The 17,614-nt window shown below is 41.4% G+C and overlaps 1 protein-coding gene across 1 annotated transcript in view; it reads right to left on the bottom strand.

Annotated features, from left to right (window-relative positions):
* xpr1a (xenotropic and polytropic retrovirus receptor 1a) overlaps nt 1-17,614 on the bottom strand; it is a 35,517-nt gene that overhangs the window by 12,411 nt on the left and 5,492 nt on the right. The gene's annotated exons all lie outside the window — the stretch shown is intronic.

Raw genomic sequence — 17,614 nt, 5'->3', positions numbered from 1 at the left:
GTCTTCTCTAATTCATTTTGACCAACTAATCAATTTCTTTTCAAGAGGCATGTAAAATAAAGGCTGGGTTGAAATGTACTCTCCAGGAGAAGCTTTCCACAGGATAAAATGGCGGCAGCATTCGATCTGATGATAATGTCACCTCATAAACACTTACCTCATAAACATCGGCTATAATAGAACGACTGCTAGAAAGAGAGGGTTTCTATTTTACCGAGTAATAAGCAAGACATGCCCCGGGCGGTAGACCGTCAATACCCAGGCATGCACCCATACATCTCACGGAAAACCTGATGAAAACATCTCAAACCAAACAACGTCCAGAGTTTTACAAGAAAAGAAAAAAAAAACAATTAGATTCCGCCTTCTATCCTGTATAATAAGCTACACGCTGCAAGAACAAACACTCCATTACAGAAGGTCAAATCTAATAGGAAAGGGAAAAGGAAGTTCACGCAGCAGTTGTAATACAAATGAATCTTTCCCCCGTTATGAGCTGTATTCTTGGAGAGAGAAAGTGGCGATCATTAGTGGGATGAGAACAAATGTAAAATACAAAGTAGAAGGAAGGAGCAGCGGTTTTCACAGAGATGAGCCGTGACCATAGAGACCAGATACTGGCTAACGGTTAGCAGCTAGCTGCGAACCTGAGCCACGATGATAGACAAAGAGAAATTAGAATGATCTCTGATAGTTTTAAAATTGCGCATTATTAATTTGAAAACGCGCACGCGGCACTCGGTCATACCAGCACCAGCATCAACAATTCCACTCGCTGACCTTTTTGCCCAGTTGATGGGCCTGATGAATTACTGAGTAGCTGGCGGAGTCAATATGCCACAACGGAATGACTAATGGGCCCAACATGCTATTTTGCATTAGGCTTCATCTGCGTTGCCATTCCAAAGTTTTGAATGAAGGTTTCTTCTGCTAATTGGCACTTAGGAGGAACGGCCATTAAGCACTCAAATTCAGATGAATTAAAAAATAATAATAATTGTTGTGTTTAAACTGATAAGGAGGGATACCTTGCAATGAGATGATAAGATGATTTACTTTCTATATTGCTTATCTTGGTCATCAGTAACCTTAAAAGAAATTTAAGTAGGGGAGTGAAATTTACAGATTGTCACAAACTGCCCATTTATTAATTACAAATATTGTATATGTTCTACTGGATTGCAGAAGGTACATCAGTTTCTGCGATGACATCATCTTTATGTTCATTAAACAGGCACAGATTTCACACTGAGTGCACGAGAGCATTAAATCAACATTAACACATTTTATGGCTCCTATTTTTTTGTTTGGTGGTGCGCCGCAAGATCTTTGAATGTCATCGGGGTGCCTTGACTCAATAAAGGTTGGGAAAGACCGCTTTAGTTCAACCTTCAAAACTGCTGAATAGATTTTTAAGGAAAGGCCAAGCGGCCTTTGCTCCTGCAGACCGGCAGAATAATAAGAACACATGACCTGACATTTAATGGCAGAATGTTGCAGTTAGCTACATATATATTTATATTTGTTAATATTTTGGGAGGACTTTATAGATTTCCTACCACCATGCCACATAAAAGCTATCCAAGTGCGAGTGAAGAAATGGAGGATGAAAGCTTCATCCCTCTGTTCCCCTGCTGACCCAGGACACACAGTGTTTGCCAGGTGTGTGTTATGTGCGTGTGTGCACGTGTACATCTGACTTCAGTCTCAAACTCACGTGACTTGAAAGAACAAAAGACGCCGTTCCTCGGTTACGGTCTTGCTATCATCGCCTCAGCTGCTGCCTGAGCACGCATGAGCATCGCTTCATTACATCGTCTCCGCTCGGCTCCGGTAAATCCAATGAAAGCCAATCAGCTAAATTTTCAAAATTCGTGCGGTGATTATACTGCGCTTTAATTGAATCGACCGAGTGTTTTGTGTAAATGTCACAGCTTCTATTTCGGCTGCGCACCATGGCTCCTTATTAAAGCTCGTCGGGCTAGATGAGAGATTTATTTCAACATCCTACACCGGATGGAGGCAGACAATTTGGATGATACTGAATTTATTCTGAAACAAATACAATCAAATGTAACAAGAACCAACATATTACCAAATAATCTAATGGCTAGAGATATAAAGGTGCATCTCATTACATTGGGATATAGTTCATTTATATCTGTAGTTTGATTATAAAAGTGAAACTCAGTTTACTCATCTATAATGTAAAGTTATTATATAGGAAAATATGTCTCTTTTGTTTGACTGACTACAACATTCAAGAGGACTTCTCCGTCCTCTCCACTAGCCATCGTTGAAATGCTCTATGCACTCCTGAATTCCGTGGCATTTGTTTCCCTGGTGTGTGTGTGTGTCACACAACGATGATAAAACCCCTCAGAGGGGAACGATAATGGTTGTGTCCCTCAAAGGCTTTATTGTGACGTACGTCTTTGCCTGCTCGCCGTGTGTATTCAACTTAAGCACACACACAAACACTGCGTATGACGGCCACAATGCGTTCATGTATGTTTGTGTGACATAGCCCTAAATTTGGATCAACAATCCCCAGATTAATAACAGAAGGATTATTTCTCTATGACACCCACCCCCCCCACTACTTGATGATTCATAAATCAACAATTATTCTTTAAGCAGAATTTACAATAGCTGCAGCCGCATGTTATGGTAATGATGTTTACTAAAACACACAAAGTACATTATATATTAATATAAATTACATTTAGGAATGCATTATAAAAAACAAATTTTATTTTAGGTTTTTGATTTTGTTTTTAATAATAATAATAATAATAATAATAATAATAGTGATGCATCTCTATTTTTCAATACCAAAACATGAGACAGTACCTAAATTATGTCGATTTGTATTATCTATATAAAGTTGAATTGCAGCATGCAGGCAGATGCACACACAAAGAATTGTGCTGGTAGCCAGAAAAAAAAAAGAAGTCTTGACTTGACCTACAGTATTCCCAAAGCGATCCAGTAGTAGACGGCATCGGCCTCCCCTTCCAGCCCCCTCGCTCGCTCGCCCCGTCTTGTGTAGATTGTATAAATAAATGATGAGATAGCTTCCCCTGAACCAAACTGCCCCCCCACACTACCCACGAAAAAAAACAACACTTTATCCCCAGGTTCTTATATTTCCATACAGGAATTCTGTCACATGACTCTAGCAAATAAATCCTAATGGAGATACTAACCTCACATTAGTAATATGATTTACTCCAATATCTTTGGCACATTTTGAACATTGTGTAAAATGAAAAAAAATACCATTTAAATTATATAATAGATTTTATCCACTTGCCATTATTTATTTGCCATTAGCGGCATTTTTTGCATATTTTTCTTTCCACCCCACATATATGAAAATATTTGGTGTTTAATATTTTAGATACCTTTTGTCATTTTATGATGGGTGGGCAATCTCAGTCTTGCAAAAATAAACGGCCGCGCAAGGCATGCACAATTGCACACACGTACAAATTGTATGTCTCACCCTCATTTACTGCATTTTATGACATCTCACTATTCCCTGATAGGAATCCCGCCCTGTCGCCAAGGAGCCCATTCCATTATCATTGCCATGGCTAATCTCTAGCCTCCCTGCACATGCACAAGCAAAAGATAAACAGTGTTATAACAAAGAGCAGGACAGATTTATCTTTAGTCTAATATTAACCTACTAAGTGCATAATACATGGAAATGTATTTAACTTTGCTTCCTCCATTGCCGGCATGGAGGAAGAAACAAACACAACACAGAATCCGCCACAGCCTTATTCTTTCATCTCATCTTTTTTTTTTTTAAACCAGGAACTCCTGTTCGGCCCTGCAGCCACAATTAAATCTCCCAATCACGTCTGTGGTGCCGGCCAGGGGAACATTAGGAATGCACACTCACAGCAGACGGGTAAGACCGCAGGCAGGCCGCGTCCCCCGGTTCTTCTTATTGTGTACTTTTTTTTTTTTTTTTATAGCAGACTGCAAGCTCAGCAGGTCCCAAATATCAAGCGGCAAAGAGGAGAGCGTACACCTATCAAACTGTTGTTGTGGTCGAACGGTTAAGGCGATGGAGTCGGGATCACCGGCCCACTTCACAATCTTATTCCTTTTATTTTAACAAAAATAATTTAGATTCTCTGTGATGAGTTTGTCTTTGATTGCGTGGCTGTACCTAATCTTGAGTCCACTTGAGGTATTTGCGCAGTATATACGCGAGTGAGTCTGCTGCCACAATATGGCGGAACAGATCTCAGGAGGCCACATAGCAGGTTGTTCTCAGCTAATCATGCGTCGGTTCACCGAGCTGGAAAAATGACGCTTATAGGAAAGGAAATCAAATTACTCAATTAGAGGAAATGTACAGGAAGAAATAGAGCTGAGCTGGGATATGAGAAGGGAGGAGAGTCTCCGGGTCGAGAGAGCAAGATGCAGGTCAGTGTGTGAAGTCACAGCCCACAGATTTTTTTTTTCTTCAAATTTTACAGAAATACAAATTAAATATCCAATCAAATACAAATTTACTATATCATCTTTTGGTGTCTTTAGCATCTATCTGCTTTTTGTCACACATGATCCACTTTGCCGCCTCCTCTTTTCACTTCCTCTCTCAACTCTCCTGGTGCTTCCGCTTCAACGAGGTTGTTAAAATGAACCACAAGCGACCAAGTGGAAGCGATCAGGTCGCTGCGCTCGACCCACTGCAGTCACATGGAAAATAATAAGAGCCCGTCGATGCCGATAGGCCACAGATGAAGTCGTCAAGGTCGCCGGACTCCAGTTCGCTTGCATTGCAACGTTTCTAGAATTTACAAATAATTTTCTCCTGTACTGTAGCTGCAACCTCTATCGAATATGCAACGCCTTGTGGCGTCCATTAAAAAAAATGTGTGAACAAGTACACAAGAGACGAGACGAGGCCGTGCTGTTGATTTTGCACAGGCTTGCATCATCTCTATTTGCTCCGATCATCACTCTGAACGCTGTTGATGTGCTAAGAATCATTTTCAAACAAAGATAGTGGCTACGGCTTTTGATAAATGGAAAAAGGATATTAACTGTCTGGTTAAAAAGAAAAAAAAAAAAGGGGCCTCATTGAATACTGGAGTAGACTTAATGAAAAGGGTGCACTGGCCCCTCTACTAGCATGAAATTTATGAATATGATAAAAGCAGAAGACAAATGCACAAATAGTCTCAGAAAAGTCTGTCCTTGCTAACCTTCGGAATGAAATGAATATTTAAGGGAAGTGAATGTGTTGAAGAAAATTGACTCTTCAAGCAAGGAGAAAAATAACAAATGCACCTTGCTGCTTTTTGACGGACACAACAGACAACCCCCTGGTAGGAAGAAAATTGCAGCGCACCATTTTCGGCAAAAACGATTGTGTACGTGTGAGTGTCCTTTCCTCTTTTTAGCGGGCTGGTTGGCTGGGAGTGACATTGTCATTATCGACACCCACCGCCCCCCCTCGCTCGCCTGGATCCCGTAGCCATTAGCAACCAACTACGGGAGTTGGCCCGGCCACTGCGGCAGCCGATCGCTGCCACATCGCTGAGTGGCTGTCCGCTCGCACGGCAATGAGCAGGTGTCCCCGCCCGTGTCTGTCTGGACACGACGCTTTGATCAAAACATGATTGAATGTGTTTGTGCTGATTACGGCATCAGATGCGGGCTCACTGATAAAGGCTGCGAGATTCAATCAAATCGCGGCGGTGACAAAACAACAGCGTGAAACGTGACACTTGTGATAGCAGACATGCTGAGCACAAAAACTGCAGACCGGCCGGAAAAAAGCGGTCAGCGCGGAGTAATCAATAGCCGTTGATTAAGCCTGCTCAACGTATTGCATGGCAAGCAATGGCACTCTTTTGTGCGCCTGCAAATCAATATTCAGCTTTCTGATTGGGCCTGTGTGTGTGTGTGTGTGTGTGTGTGTGTGTGTGTGTGTGTGTGTGTGTGTGTGTTCGACAGACCCTGAATATCAAACGTCCCTTCAAAATCACTATAGCGACCGACTGAACTATTTTAATGAGGTAGCCGCACTCAACAATAATGTTGCAATTCAAAGGAGTGTTTTCTTTGACTATAATTGTAAAATGAAAGAACAGCACATGAGCTTTCAGTGGGGACTTAGTAAACTAAATCCACCTCCTAATACCACCACCATCATATGACGTTGCATTTATAGAAAAAACAGATAAACAGCACTGAGTGTGACAACTCAATTATGCTAATGAGGCTTTGCCTTAGTCCATGTGATGGTGCCCATATACATTCAGGAACGCCTACGGGAAAGTGCGTGAGTGTGTCCATCCATCCAGCCCTGTATGTGTACTACATCACATCTAATAGCTACATTACAGGCGAGTGGGTGAATTTAATCAGGTCCATAATAAAAGCATGGTGCTGATGGAGAAGTGTCCCATGGGAGTCACACCCCTCAAAGCACCACAGACTGGTACAACCTGTCACCTGACACGCCCCCTTCCCCACCTCATCCCGTATCGCATCTCATCCGTCATTAACGGGTGAAACCTTGTTCTAATCCCCGCTAACATCCCAGAGACCAAACATGGTCACACTTGGCGGACACAGGACCCCCCCCCCCCCAAAAAACTGTCCACTCTCTGTCACCTGTCCCCCACTAGGGCTTGGGAGGGGCACTTTGGGACTGAGCAGCAGATGATGGATATGACAAAGAGGGCCCTTCTGGCGGCTTGTATAACCTCAGCAAAGCTGATGTGTTATTCATTACGCTAGGCTGGAAATGTCCTTTAAGGACCCTAAATTGTCACACTGCTGAGCTCCGTATAAACGACTTTATTGTGATGGATGAGGGCGGGCTCTACTTGTCAACAGGTATCAGCCTCCAGGGGGAGTTGTCCACCAGTACGCATGGTATTGTGACGGAATGCACCATAAAGAGAATTTATGAATCATCCACTGTTAGAAAACTTAGCAAGAACCAACAAACCTTACTCAGTATGTAGACCAAAATGGTCAAGATTCTAAGGTGTGATTGGAGTTGGGCAAACAGACTGCCCTGACTGCTGGGAACGTAGTGTTTTGCCCTTTAAAACAAGAATTACAACCTCCACCAAGGCTGACAGAGAAGGGTATGTTTGTGCTGGCCATATCAACACGTCAAATCTTCTGACTCATTGTTGTGATCACCATCTCCAAAATTGTACACCAAGGCAAGTTTGCTTGTCGTTAAATATACGGCTGTTGTTATTTTTTGGGGGGGGGTGGGGGTGATTCTTGTTATGACTTTAAAAAATTCAATTGACTTAATTTTCTATTTTAATAACTATTATTTGAATTTTGATGATTTTTATAATACAGCTTTCACTTGAGTGTTTTTTTTTTTACACAAATAAAAATGTTATGACTTCAAAATAACCTGGTAGTCATCTTTATCTGCTGTTGAATGATAAGACAAACTGTTAGTCTGGCCAATGGCGGCGCTAAGAGTACCCTGAGGGCTCTACTCTGTTAATGTTTCCCATGGCAAAGACACTGCCGACTCACACGGGGTCATTGCTGGGGCACCCTTGTACGAGTAAACCTCAACTTAAGTGTGCCACCTTGACAAGAGCATATAAAACTGTTGGTGTGCAAGTTGCTTTCGGACAAAGGTTTGAGGGCAACGCCGCCAGAGAACATGTTTCTTCATGCTTTCTGCCTGTGAACATTGTGGGGCCAACTCGCTCCTAATGTCATCTGGCTCAGCAAACAGAGGGCAGTGACAGTGCAAAATTCCTGAGTTGGCAATCAGGCTTAGGGAAAAGTGATTACAGCTGAAAAGATTGTGGCCTGAAGGCCTGCTGAAGCCAGAAAGCAGAAAAGAAAAGGAAGGTTTATACACCATTTGAAGGCTAGGTCCTGCAGAATTCTATTGTGTCGTGTCACAGAAGGATCCTTCAGTTATTTCTCAACTAATTACACCGAAAAAAATCCACCTATTCCCTACAGCATTATGATGTTGTATTGAGACATCAACACACACACGCACACACAGCTCTTCCTTGCCCCTGTTTGTCCAAACTCCATAATTTAGATGGAAGTTGATGCAATATTCAGGTCGATTTTATGCATCCGTAAATGCACACTGCTAAAACATAGGACAAAACAATCTTGAGTAAAAAAAAAACAAGGTTAGGGAGCAAAATGAAAATGACATACATGTGGGAAAAAAAACTGATAGTCCAGAAGCACTTTATCTGAAAGTTAATACTTTATCTGAAAGTTAATACTTTGTAACAATTGAGGACAATGTACTCTCTATAGAATATGAAAAGTGGAACCAGAGTGTTTAGTCTGCAGAAAAAAATAACACCACTTTGCTTTGACATGATTTACATAATTGCAGCACTTATCACGCCATTACTGGGAATCCGAGCGGTGCCACGCCTCGTGAGAGAAAAAAAGCCAGTTGTCAAGGTAACCGAGCGAGGGTTCAGCAGGTGCGTGTCACCGGCCTTGAGAGACAATCATGGCGGGAAGAATAGGTGGAGGCGGAGGAGTCGTCGTGAAACGGTTGATGGGAAATCATTCGTATTAGTTTGGTGAGGAGTGAAGGACAGGTGGAGTCACATGACTCCGAAAAAAAAAAAAAAAAGTAAAAGGATGTCGTAAATTAACCAGGGTCCGCTTGAGGTCGACCGCGTTTGTTTATGCTCTTCTGGCTACTCAACTGCCCACTTAATCAATTTGTGCTTCCACAGGACATTATAAATCTGTCTTTTCCCTGTTTTCTGTCCTCATTTCACATCGACGTTGTTTCTTCTATCATCTCGGCAACAGACAATGCTGGGAAAAGTGTCCCACCATAACGGGAAGTCCAAAACTCACCCGAAAAAAAAATAGCAGGCACTGTTTGGCAAGAAGTCTGAAATGCAGCCCGACTACGTCATGGAAGAAGGAAGCGTCAAGCCAAACAAAAGTTCCGTGTCTATTATTACTTGAGTTGAGGTCTGTACAGCGAGGTGACAAAGCCATAAAAAATGACATCATGTGCACCACGTTCAAGAGTTTCACAAAAAAAATCACGATAACTTGCCTGTGAATTCCCTGTAAAGACCGAAGGGACATCTTACAATGCAAATGCATTCACTGAAGAAGAAAAAAAAAAGGAAACACTTTGAACAAGCAGAGCACTTACGCCGTCCGTCACTTTGCCAAGGCCACTGAGCGATAGCCGTATCCACGGCAACCGGCAAGCATCAGCATCTATTGCCATCCCTCATCAACCAATCACAAGCAATCGTCTCCCTTCCTTAGCCAGACAAGATAAGATGTTTTTATCACAGTGACCATCTGAATGCGCATCTGCACACCTCCAATTCCGTCAATGTTATGAGATACTGAGAGCTTATTTCTGAACCATTAAACTTAATTTCATGAATTCTATGTCCCCCTTCAATAGTTGCCTCGAAGACTGAGGCAGATGCCATTTATATGACCTCTCCCAGCGGAAAAATAATCAAAATAACCTCATAGCAGTGAAGTGTGAAATGGCATGAAAATAAAAACAACACGCAAAGTTTGCTCCAGTGGGAGTCAGCAGTCAGAACGGAATCATAACACAAGTTGATGGCTGGTCATGCAAAGTATCTCATACCGAATACCAATCTGTTAGCCTAACTATGTCTGGCAGCTTGCGATGTACCGCTCCCCCAAAGCGTTTGATCCTGCAGGTACGCAGGAAGCAAATCCTCTTGGGATTTCTCCCGTATTCGTTCTCAATTTGCCTCCCCGTGATCACATACAAAACTACTCGTTGTTTTACTGAGGTTGTGTGTGTGTTACCGATTACACACGTGTGCCTCAAAGGTTTACAGATAGAAGCCTGCAGACTCATAAAAGCGAGATAAGTGCTGTGTCAATAGTCCAAACTGGAGCCATTAATCTAAGAGGAATGAATGCCCGCGTGATGTTTGTGTAACTACACAAGACACGGTGGAAGAAATTCAGAACATCCATTAACTCAAATGGTGGCCGTGCCATTAGCATAGAAGGCCAAAGAGGTAACGTTAGTTCAGGCTCCTAATTAGCATTCAAAAAAAAAAAAATCAGCTAATTCCTTCACCATGCTTCTATTCAGGCATGATTTAGCTGTTGTGTTGCATGCGTTTGGCTCGGTGGAGGAGAATCAAGGTGTGTGAATTTATTTAGTGAGTGTGAAAGTGAAGACGCCCGTCAAGGCCACCACAGCAGCAGCTGCAGGCTCTCGATAAGAGTCGCACTAAAGAACTTCATTTTAAGGACAAAATTGAAATCTGAGAAGAAACGGATGTCTGGAAAATGTGGCATTTCTTTAGAAGATCACGGGTTAGCAGACATGAAACGAGACGAGAGGAGAAGAATTTGCCTATTGAGTATTTTTAGAATGGTGTCTTGCAGCTCTTTAGAACACTGGTGAATGCATTTTCTCAACACAACAGCTCTGAAAGGTCACGCTAGCATTGCATTTTGCAACATGCTGGGGACAGATTGGACATGTGCTTTGTGTGTGGAAAGATAATTTGGGATTAAAGAGGAATTAATCAAATGATTTATTTTCAGTAATTTAAAGCTTTGTAATAAAAAAAACTGTAACAAATAATTGACAATTACACACTCTTTCTAATCAACCCACTTAATTTAAAAGTCCGATATCTTAATGCTAACATACAATTCAAAATGTCAGAATGAAACTAGCACCAATGTTGAGGTAGTTATAAACGTTTAGGCAATGGATATAAAAATACTAATGGTGCACAACACATGTAGACAGACAATCTAAAAATACTCATATATTCTTTATCCTCTGTAAAAAAAACAAATATTTCAACGGACTAGGACACTTAATTGTAATTTTTTTGTGTCTATTATGTACAGTACACGTGTACTTTACTGCAATTACAATAATAATCGGCATTGAACTCATAGTGCACAAACAATTTCATTCTTTACATTTAATTTCGTTATTATTACTGTATATTTTTACAAGTATTTAAATATATAATAACTAAGCAAGTCCAAGTTTTCATTTGCAGTGTATAACAGGATGAACCAAATACACAGCATCATCATATTGTGTCCATCTTACCTTTATTGTTCAGGCAATGCACGAGGCAATCCAATACGTGACATTATTAGATCAGGAGCAATTTCCTGACCCAATCCTATTAGAAGCATATTGACCATGTGCTGCTTTAGAATAATGTTATTACTGTGATTTACATGGCCAGGAAGTAGTATTTTTAACAATGCTCCCATATATTAGTAGAACTTTTCAAACAGTTACAATTCCATTGTTTGATTTCTCATTCAGTTCCATGTATTGTGAACTCATTGGAATAATTATGAATTGAATAAATCGCGCTAAACGTGTCAACAAGTGTCTGAAAGCATAATTTGACAAGCAGCCTCGTTATTGCGCGTCCTGCTGTTTTGACGCCATCCTGTAATGAAACAAGCTAAAGGACATGCACTGTGTGTGTGTGAGTCTCAGCAGTGTGAAGTAGAAAACAGACAGAGCTTCAAGGGGAGCATACAGCGAGAAGACACAAACACAGTCGATCAACCCACAGGCAGCAGCCTCGCTGCCAGCTCCCATTCATCCTTTGGACCCAGCCTTGGTACAAACACACCGACAAATCATGCAGATTTGTGTACGCCTGTGTGTGTGTGTGTGAGAACGAATTAACGAAACTAACTGAGCCTTCTTAAGTTTGCAGCATAGTGGATGTGACTCACAACCCATTCAATATTGAACTGTTCCAAAAATTTCAAACCGCAGATTCCAATACCGATCATTTATGGACCGATTTATTGACCGATACTTATTCCGATTATGTGTTATTATTTTTTTGTACAGCTGGAATCCAATACAGGCTGTGGATGAAAACATGCATTTCGACCTAACCTCTTTTCAGTGGTATTGAACTCAATTGTATCATTGTGAGAGATTTCTAATATTTCGCCCTTCTGAAAAACTGTAACTGAATTGGCTATTGACCTGTTTGCTTAGATATATTACTTTTGGGGATGGTTATAAAAGATAATATATGGCATGCGTCTTATGAACATGGAGTGGTCTAATATGTCCAGTATCCTCTGGTGAACTCTGACAAAATTGACCGTGAACAGCAACGACAAACACTCAATATCTCCAAGTGATTGAAAATGCTAGCAGACACTTCAGGCAGGATGGAGGTAGAAATCATATACAGCGCACCGATCAATGTACTCTTTCCATGCAATCAGTCATGATGATCACTTTCTATTTATACAGACTTACACTCACCTGCACAATCAGATGAGATTTAATATAACGGAATTTTTTTTTTTTACAAATTTTATTATACGATTTAATTATTAAAACATTATTATCATATATAAAGAAGTTCTACATGGCTAGCAATATATTTTTAAAATGAATACCAAATCAGCAATGTCAATAAGAAATTTGAATTTAGTCTTACGAGTTCCAAACCAGCCTTGACTGCTCCAAGACCTACAAGCATCGCATTCGCCTCTCGAATACCAAAAGAACCAAACAAGGCTCACATGACTCCATTTCCTTTCTTTGGTGCCATGGTAACTGTGATGGCGAAAGTTCAGCTCCGGTTTTATGTGAAAGATATAATAAAAGAAACCAACGGTGAGGTCCTAATGGAAAGCTTCCTGCACTAACATGCACTACACAAAAAGAATCCCCAACAAGATTTTGACAATAATCGTCTTACAAAAGGCTGCAGTTCTTTGCCGGGGGAACAATACGCAGTTCTCCGCTCGATTGAGCTGCATACTAATAGGGTGATTATGAGGTCTAATTATCGGATAGCACTTGTCGAGGGGAAGCTGTGCAGTTTGCCCCCAGGACAATATGCAAAACTGAAACAACTGTTGTTCCACTCAAAAGACACTTTAGGACAAGATTTGACCCTTAGAGCGAGTCTCATGGAAGTCATTGCCACATAGCAGTATTATAAATACATGTTGAGTGGTAGATGAAATATGGATATTCTCGGAGGCGGAACAGAGCAGCTGGATGAGAGAGGAATTTACCGGAAGGAACTACACTTGCCAAAGTCGTGTCGGGAAATATGAGGGCGATTCCAGGAGAGGTTGTGAGAGGTGCTCCGATTTCCACACAAAATGAATCAAATGCTTCTTTCAGCTGTAGCTTCGGGAGGGGGGCGGGGTGGGTGGGGGTTTGATCTTCCATATTGTCAATCTTATACACTTAATAATTCATCTTTTAATATAGGAACAGAGAGGCAGCAATAAATTATTGATTTGTCTCACTAATCTCGTCCTTGGATCAGAAGACAGTGACAAAGGAAAATAGGGATGCTTCGTATTTTTCTTGGCTCTTGAGAAGCTTCAATTAATTTCGGGAATTTATTGCTATCTTTGGAAATTGGTTAAATATGCACTCGGGCAAAATGGGAGCCTACAGCCGCAGCTTCTTAAGATTTTTTTTTTTCCTCTTTCTATTTTCACTTCTCACTCCTGCGATGTATTGAAAGGTTGGGGGGAAGAGAGCCCCTTGAGACTTTTGTCTCCTGCCCTCCAATTACCACCAATCTCACCTCGCTTCTTTTCCCCCGTGTTTGTCATCATTAGATATCTTCTACCACTAACTAGAGGATATAATAATCCACGTCTAGTAGAATACATCCAATTAATTTGGTGCCAGGTGAAAAAAAGATATGTACAGTCACCTGTTCCTTATGACCGGTACATTTTCACACCATTTTTCTGTGTGCCAGCCAATGTGAAGAAGGTTCTGGCAGCCTACCAGGAATGCCGCAGTGAAGGACACCATCAATGACAAAGAGATGCTCTGATTCAAAGATATAAAAGAACTGATTGGTCAAACTCATTTCAAGAGCTAAAAGCAGAGAGTGGTAGAATAGTGTGGTGACTATTTAAATATGTTTTCTCTTTAATTGCAGAGGCAAAAACAGCAAATATCTTCTTAGCATATGGTACCGCTGTCATCGCCTATAGTTCACAATCACACCCACGCCTTACTAGCACACAGCGTGTCTGTGTGTGTGTGTGTGTGTGTGTGTGTGTGTGTAGCTACAGTATAAAAAGATGGAAAAAAAAAAAAAAGGTGGCAAGTTTTTCATTATTATTATTCTCTTGCATTCTCACATTGCTTAATTGCTCATTTGGGGTGAACATAGAAACTGCTACTATATTTGTAACTAAAATGTATAGAAACTATTGCATTTGTGAGAAAATATAAATTTGCAATGGATTCTGAAAGGGCAGCGTGCATGTGTAAACGGTATCTAGTACACGTGGAGCCTGGTGATATCAACTACTGAAAACAAAACCAGCAGTACAATTTTAAAAATAGAATGGTTAAAGGATCCAGAGAAAAGCACAATCTGTGTCCACTCATTTTTTTTTTGCATCTCTGAAGTCCCTGACTTGACTGCTCCGAACCATTGCATGGTGTGAACTGAACTGCCAAGTACAAATGTGGCTGCAGGGTGTCGTCACACAAGGCAATCTGTGCCATGCTTGAGCCCACTTGACACCTTGAGTCGGGGACAATTGGCTCGTCGTGTATGACGAACTGATGGAAAACCTAAAAGGAGGAACCGAATGCAGCGTGAGTATGCCCTTGGTGATTGTGGACCAAATACTCGCTTATAACCTTTCTAAACACTTAAAGCGCAGCTAAATTCAACTGACACACATATGGGAAACGAGCCTTCAAGTGGGCTATGCTAAGTCTAGGCGGTCTCTGATTGATGGGTCAGACGCAACAGAATCTGGTTCAACTACTGGCGGGCAGCCAAAAATCTTTCATCTCAATTATACTGAAAAACAAATTGCTTCATTAAAGAGGTTGATCTCATACTTGGAGAAATTTGCAATGCTGAACAAACAGACCTCCGAGAGTTCCAACTTTACCAGATCATTCAGATTGTCTCCTGTTGTTGTGTAACTGGCAAACAGCCAGTTTGGAGGATTTATATTCTATTTATTCAACCTTTCCAGGATTGTTTTTCTTCATTGGAGCCACGGCATGGGGCTTTGATTTGTCTAGAGCATTAGCGTTCATCTTTGAAGTGATCAGCAGTTTGCCATAAGATGAAATGTTCATAAAGGTGGCAAGAAGGTTAAGTAAGTCATAACCAAGGCTGAGATGTAAATACACAAGGCTCCAATAATCATACACTTGCCTTCAGTCCTAATAACCTTTCAGGGGCCCACATAAAAAGACGAGGTATGATCTTGACCTTCTGAGGTAGACCTCTCTTTAACCCCCTATCCTATATAATCTCCAAACTCATCGACGCCATCACTGCGTGATAGCACACCTGCCCTTCACTGAATATTTTTCCCTGATTCCTGACAAATGCCTTCATTCCAGAGCAACATCGCCGTGCAAAGTCTCTGTCCTTAAGGATCGAAGCCAACCGTGGCTCTCCAACTACTCCCCCCACCCCTCGCCCAATCTTCTCCTCCACTTCATTCGGGCGAGATCTAATTCACTGATGAATAATGGATTGCTGGAAGGATAGATATAAGACTGTGAAGGTTCTCTTTGCTTCTCAAGCAGGATAGCTGGAGTGCTAATGCAGGGCAACATGCATTGGAGATGAGCCCAGGGACCTCCCACTCACTCTGTCTGTCTGTCTGACGCCCGGAGCATCTCTCTCCACTATTCTTTCTTGGTTGAATGGTCATTGACAAGCTACGATATTCATTTAGGATTTCTCTCTGTTTCATTTCTTGCTCCATTTTGTCCATAACTGTCACATCCGACAGGGACAAGTTGAGTGCCGGACAGCTTTTTGACCAATTACTTCGCACCCTTTCATCGTTCATTACCTCCATTCGATTCGTTCCTGACCTTGGGAGAGCAATCCCAGGCTTGCATTGACCCTGACCCTCTCATGCTCGCCTCCTCTCTTAATACCCGTAGAAGCCTCATCAAAGAGACAGCTGCATCAAACAAGCCCCCTCGTCCTTGTTGGATCTACCATGGTACCCAAAACCCGCTCTGCTACAGCTGAAGCCATCCTTCAAAAGAAAAGTTTTTGCAAGAGAAAAGTCTTGAGGCTAATTACAGTCCATTATTCCATTCGTCTTATTATGTAATGATACCAGGATGTTGAGGAAATGTACATACCAAAGGCAACAATTAGCATTGGGAAGTAAGAATGTCATCAATAATGCAACCTGATCCTGGCAGCTCTGAAACTGTCTTGCTAAGCACTCCAATCTGTCTATTTGATTGGCAGCCTTTATGTCCGGCGATCTCACAACATACCTCCAACTGTCCACCAACTGTCTTCATGACGCACAGTTGGTCATCAAAAAGACAAAAACACTACCCTGATCCGATGTGCCAAACGCAGGAAAATGGATTTTATTTTCCACGGGAGGCACGATAAGCTTCAGAGTGTCGCTGCGATGCTAACAACAGAAATTCCATCATATATGCCTGCAGAATACCAAGCAGCCTTAAACTAGCTTCTTGTCGTTTTGATCAACAGCGGCAGACAAAATGGCAGGCGAGCAACAATAGAGTAGCAGAAATTCAAATATTGATTCGGGCAGGATAATTCGATTTTAAAATTCATTGTTTTTCAAATGATCAGTCACGCATTCTGCTCTATTTCAATAGCAACAAAAACTTCACTAGATAGAGATGATAGTCATATAAAGCAACATAAAGTTACAGTAAACACCTTTTACTCTAAATAATAAAGCCAAATAATAGTCACAGCCACATTGCAATATGAGCATTCTATTTTTAACCCCTGGCTCCACTCTTTTATAGCATTATTGATTTGGGCTACATAAACCATGAAAAGCCCTGCAGGAATATCGCAGACAGAAGAGCCACAGGAGGGCAGTCAAAAGACAGAAAGGTTTACGACTCTTATTTTTAACTTACCACACTGGTTTTTGCTTGGCCTGGTTCATTCAATCTCATCGAATCAAGGTCTTTTCATTCATCCCTTTCATAGACAACGTGTATGTGTGCAATCATCATCATCATATGTCACGACATGGGAGAGCGACTCCACAATGAATAACGAGAGCAACGAGTCAGAGGGTGACTTAAAAGATTAGAAAACGCTTCATAAATACAAGAAGAGGCAGGTTCCAGTTAAAGACTGGTTTTAATTATGCAGCGTTATTGGTCTCGGCTCGGAAATAGTCGGCGGGGCTAATTGAATTAGACTGAGGCATAACTCATGCTAACGGTTTCCAAAAGGAGGAACCGGCGATCCAAGCAGCTGTCGGTGTCTTCATTTGACTTGCCTGCTACACAACATGTGGGACAGGGTTGTATTAATTTCAACCGCACAAAAAAGGCAATAAAGGAACACGGCCAAAATGATCTTCATGAGGGCCGAGAGGATCAAACAGCAGATTAGAGATGCCGTAAATGACGTGTGCTTGTCTGTGTCAGTTTGCAACAAGCTTAATGACTTATTAATTACTGCAAATCCTCTGAGTTATTAATGTGCTTCAAGAGGATAACACATTTTCTTGCAGTGTAAACATTTTGACCCCGTGTCCCAAAAATGTATGAAGTCTACTGTATAACAAATCTTACATATATTGT

The sequence above is a fragment of the Syngnathus typhle genome, linkage group LG14 (assembly GCF_033458585.1).
Source record: "Syngnathus typhle isolate RoL2023-S1 ecotype Sweden linkage group LG14, RoL_Styp_1.0, whole genome shotgun sequence".
In the NCBI taxonomy this organism is placed as follows: domain Eukaryota; kingdom Metazoa; phylum Chordata; class Actinopteri; order Syngnathiformes; family Syngnathidae; genus Syngnathus; species Syngnathus typhle.
This window is presented reverse-complemented; position numbering and strand designations above follow the sequence as displayed.